Below are 6,000 nucleotides of genomic sequence, written 5' to 3'. Positions count from 1 at the left end.
TTGTCTTCTAAATTACGCAAAAGTGAAAGTAACACAGACATCTCATTTTAACAGATATTTTTACTAAAATTACATAAAAGATTAATGTGCCAGAAACTCTGCGTATTGCATCCTAGAGAGGTCAACACTCTTCAGATATGGTGTTTTTATACCTTTTACCATACAGTAACTGTATTGAGTTTATCTTTAGAAGTTGAAATATGTCAGAAACATATTTACAGTAACTTAAAGTTAGCTTACACGAAATACACTTTGGTGTTGTTAGAGCTCAATTTCTCCCGCCAGGGCAATCCAGTAGCACGCCTCACTCAACGTTGTTGACTGATTTTTAATTAGAGCTACGGTTTTATGTTTGCTCAGCATTATCTCACTTCAATATGTCTAACCGAGGAAGGCTAAAGAGCCGAAAGAACCAGAAACACTGCATCTGGAGATCTGATAGATGGTAACTGCAATGACTTTCCTCATTAGAAGTACAAGTATGGCATAAACATATTCTAACTAACATAATGTTTGCTGACTCCGAGCTACTGCTTCGCGCAGATGCTGCTGAAATACACACACACACACACACACACATATATATATATATATATCAGAAGGTGGCCAAACTCTTTTGTGTCAACACTACGAAACTCCACATGGCTCTCTCTCTGACCACCTCCTCACAATAATTACTTAGATAAATATGACCTTACTTGTTTCCACCCCACTAGATCGATAAGAAGTAGACCCTCACCTGTCATAACTTCTATTGGCAAGAAGACCCATAAAGAGAGATGGAACGGATGACCAAACTATACGGGCTCCGGAAAACAACGATCAGGTTAAAAAGATGGTCGCACATGCAGTGGGTGTGACTACCAAGACCACACTGAAGGGCTATATATTTAAGCTTAATAGCAAAATATACGCCCAAGAGGAAGGTGAAACCATCAGTGTCTGTATCGCTGGTGATGTGGCTAACCTATTTATAGTATGGTGGGGTAGAAGATTAATTAGCAGAAAACTCCATAAACCTAACCTTGTGTACTCCTGCTATATGGAAGATATCAGTATAGTAGCCAAAGCACAGCTGCAAGATAATAGTGATGATCTAGAAGCTAACATTATGGAGAACATCCTGCAAATAACTAACTGCATCCACCAGAGCATTGAGCTAATGATAGACCGCCCTAGTAAACACCCAAACTATAGAATACTCGTTTTAGGGATAGAACTCTTGTTGGAAACAAAGAACGGTAAGTTCCAGATCCTTCGCTCTCATTATGCTAAACCCGTAGCCTCTAAGTACCTTGCTCACAAGAACGCAGCAGTTGTGGATAACACCCAGTTCAACATTCTTATAGCTAACTTGGTGAGAATGATGAGGAATACGTCTCGCATGTGCGACCCTGTGGAATTGGAAAGACACGTACAATACTTCATCCACCGCATGTAGTTCTCTCGCTACAATCAAAGGGACATGATTAGAGTGTGTACAAAGGAGCCAGGACTAAGTACAAAGCCATCATAGAGAGAGATGCTAAGGGGATCTGCCCGCTGTACAGGAGTAAAACCTGGAACAGGGCAGAAAGGACCAGTGATAAGAGAAATAAGGCCAACACTTGGTATGACAACAAAAATTAACAGAACGTCATGTTCGTCGATGCTACCCTTCTCGGCGAACTAGTATACCTTTATAGAAAAACATTAAAGCTAATCTACGGATTAATGTAGTAGAGAGGCCTGATGCTCCTATAAGATCCCTGATCTGTAGTATCTATCCCTTTGATAAGACCCCTGTACGGAGTACAATTGTGTTGTTTGTAGGATGGAACAACGGGTTAACTATAAGTTTAGGAATGTAGTGTATAGCTTACGTTGTACTGAAGGACGGTGCACAAACATAACATCTGCCTACATCGGAGAGCAGCATAGGAGAGCGCATAGGTGAACATTTGTGAGAGCTCAAAGAAGCGAAAAGCTTGTCAGTGCTCTACAAACATGCTCAGGCAGAACATGGAGGCTCGATTAATAATATAGAGGTTAAAGTAATATTGACGCATAGAAATGACACGACACTTAGACAGTTGACAGAGGCTACGCACATAGCAGTAGACAGACCGAGCCTCAATATAAAACACGAAATTAACAGTAACACCCACCGTCACACCACATGATTGAAGACTGATGGAAAGAGAAGAGAGAGGAAATAAATCGTAAATGATACGCAGATACATACAGGGTAATACACACACAATAGACATATATGCATTTACCTGTGGTACACACAAGAAATATATATATATATATATAAATAAATGAATAAATAATATACAAATAGATAAATATATATATTTGTCACATGCCTGTGATAACTATAAGAAATAGGGATAGGTAAAATGAATATATAAATAAATCTATATAAAGAGCATGAATACAAAAGAACATACAAAGCAAACCATTACACACAAATACACACACAAGAAGTTTCACGGGCAGCTACAACAATATCAACGACACGAATTACAACGACAGCAGCAGCGGCGGTGATAACGATTGCAGAAACAACAACAATAACAGCTACCACGATGGCAACACCGTTGGCGAACACAAAAACAGAGGGATACAGGAACTGTACCAAATTTTCCGGGTCTTAGGGCAGCAGCAGAACAATGCGGTGAGAGGAGAAAGCTGAGGGAAGGCTTTACTGCTGCTGAGAACAATGTCACACACACAAGTATACACACACATACACACATTCACACATGCACACACTAACACAGGCGCACACGCATGCACACATAAGGATACACATCTTAGAAGAACAGAATGTAGTAAGTGGAGCAAGAACGCACACGAAAACGAAAAGTGCCCCTGAAGAGGTAATAGATGTGTGACAAAAGATTTCCTGACAATGGACATGAGTTTAAAAAAATAAATAAGAACAACAATAAACGAGTGAAACACAAATATATAATGCGTGTGTTTATTTAGCAAAAAAAAAGGGGATAAAAATGACCATCCCGAAATACAACATCTGTTTTAACACACGACTTCACAGCAGGAATTTTGCAACACAAACTGATGTATATATATATATTGAGAGATACATATATATGTGTATATATATATATATATATATATATATATTCACAGATAGAAACAATGAGAGCGAGAGAGAGAGAGGGAAAACAGAAAGAGGGGTGGCCAAAGTGAAGATAATCTAAACTATATATACTAAATTTGTATTACGATATACTCAGACATATTTTCATCGTTCTTATGTGACCAGACTTTATTTCGTGATTCTATAATTCCATGATATTTTAATGAACTTAATAAATAACTATTTGTAAATTTTTGATAATGGCAAGTAGACAGAAATGTTAAAATGAACAATAGCGAATACAGAAAAACATTCCAAGTCCAAGAAATCAGCGATATTCATCGTAAAAATTGTAGTTGAAATTTATTTACAAAACTGGCGTCAAATTTTTAATGCACGTATGTCACTACTATTGTTCTTCCTCGTTTATTTTCCGCTATTGTTCACCTACTTTAAATGAGGGATTCCTGTACCTCTTCGATCGCAGTTTCGTTGATATATGTTATTTTTTCTCACAAATATGATGCTATATGACAAACCATTTTCTCGCCTTTTAGGAAGTGTCAAGAATTCGTTGATTTACGCTCTTCCGAACAATTTATTTACAGCCTATATATTTTGATATTATCTATGTAAGGTACGAAACAATAATTCATTTCAAAAGCCATATCTTTTCTTTCTTTTTAGCGTTAAATTATACATGATATACAGAAATAGAGTGCAATTAAAATTACTATTATCCTTAAAGTAATATTTATTAATTGCTAAGGCGGCGAGCTGGCAGAAATGTTTGCACGCCGGGCGAAATGCGTAGCCGTATTTCGTCTGCCGCTACATTCTGAGTTCAAACTCCGCCTAGGTCGACTTTGCCTTTCATCCTTTCGGGGTCGATAAATTAAGTACCAGTTACGCACTGGTGTCGATCTAATCGACTTAATCCCTTTGTCTGTTTTTGTTTGTCCCCTCTATGTTTAGCCCCTTGTGAGCAATAAAGAAATAAGAAATGTTAGCACGTGGGGCGAGATGCTTAGCAGTGTTTCGTCTGTCTTTACGTTCTGAGTTCAAATTCCGCCGAGGTCGACTTTGACTGTCATCCCTTCTGGGTCGATAAACTAAGTAACAGTTATGCACTGGGGTCGATGTAATCGAATTAATCCCTTTGTCTGTCCTTGTTTGTCCCTTCTATGTTTAGCCCCTTGTGGGCAATAAAAAAAAAAAAAGAAAAATAGAATACATATTAGGCTTACAAAGAATACATCCTGGGGTCGATTTGCTCGTCTAAAGGCGGAAGCATGGCCACAGTCACATGATTGAAACAAGTAAAAGAGTAAAGAGTAAATATGTAGGGTTTCCCCAAAGAAACTGACATCATTTGAAATGTGAGTATCTGAGTAACTATTTGTCAAACAGAAACGAAATTTAATAGGTTTCATGTCTATTTACTTTATATATCTATATTTCTGAGGCAAAATGAAATTATATAGGCTTCGATAGAACATTTATCAAAATTTCAACAAGAGATTCTCAGGGGTGTAGATTTTATAACCGATTTTGCAACACTTCACCAATATTCAATATGCTCTCCGACAGTGACACGACACACGTCAAGTCGGGAGGCTGGCTCCTGCCAAACACGCTATAGCTTCTCTTGTGTAACATTCTCCAGCACTTCAGTGATTTTTTACTCTAGGCATGTGGGAAGGTGTCGAGTCGGGTTGATACCGTGGCCCTTTAAACAACACATTGTCATTATAACTGGCATACCCAATATATATTTAGCTTTTATACATTTTGAAATCATTTGAACGAGAATTAGTTATGTTATTAGATGATGTTAATTTGCGGGTAGGGGAACCTTATTTATTTTTATTTAGTTCTCATTGTCTCAATTCTGAATCTCTACTGTGGTGTAGTTTAAAATCGATGATGTCTTGACTATTATTCAGTTATTCCAGAAAGTTACAGAATCCGACATGCATGTCAGTGTTTGGCCAAACAATCTCTTGGAACAAACATGTTCAGTTTATTGCCGCGTTAGCTGCTGAGAACATTGGCTCTCTCCCGTACTCGCAAGCTTTTGACATCTGGGCGTACTCTGTATCTCTATGATGCCTCCATTCGATTTTGCATTAAATATTATTACCATCCTTGGGATGGTTCCTCCACCGAATGTCGATTTTGAATCAGGTCAAGCATACTAACTTGCTGGATCGGATTCAGGATCGAGTTTTTTCAACATAGAGGGTCTTATTTCTACTTGGTCGGTTTTTTTTTGGCCCATCATCAAATGAGTATTTCCCTGGTCATTGCTCTGATGAGCTTTCTAGTTTAATGCCCCCTGTCAAGAACTTTAAATTCATCAATCCCTTCTCTTTCCAGGCATATCGTTTCTATATTGAGGTTCCAATTAGTTATTTTTTTCCATTCCAAAAGCCTCTTTACTCGAATTGCTGCACTTTGGAACTCGCTACATTTATCTTGTTTTTCCCCGGTCGAGGTTATGCAGCCTTCTGTCAAGTGTTATCTTTTGAATTTGTAGGCCTTATCTATTTATACTTTTTGGTTACTTACACTTCAATTAACTTAAGCTTGGTTTGGGACAACAATCATATAAAAATTAAGTCCAGCCCCTAGTCGACCAAATGCATGATCAAAGATATTTTTGATAGAGAACATCAGGCCTTTTCGTATACCTTGGGCTACGTTCTTATCTAAAAGAACAGATATAGTGTAAAGGAGATTTGACTGCCATTTCTACAAGAACAATCAACTAAATAAATCATCCCTCTCTCCGATCGTTCCTGAGTAGATTCAAGAAGACCCGATATTTAATGGAAATATTTCAATCGCTTATACTCCAAACTTACCAAGTCATGTCCATGTATTCATCAAAGCAATTTATTAATATT

The 6,000-nt window shown here is 37.7% G+C and overlaps 1 long non-coding RNA gene across 1 annotated transcript in view; it reads left to right on the top strand.

The window, feature by feature from the left end:
- The window catches only part of LOC118766296, an 82,059-nt gene that overhangs the window by 348 nt on the left and 75,711 nt on the right, over positions 1 to 6,000 (top strand). The window lies entirely within an intron of this gene.

This window comes from Octopus sinensis, linkage group LG15, assembly GCF_006345805.1.
Source record: "Octopus sinensis linkage group LG15, ASM634580v1, whole genome shotgun sequence".
Taxonomy (NCBI): Eukaryota; Metazoa; Mollusca; class Cephalopoda; order Octopoda; family Octopodidae; genus Octopus; species Octopus sinensis.
Note: the sequence above shows the minus strand (reverse complement) of the source record. Positions and strands in the feature narration are given on the sequence as shown.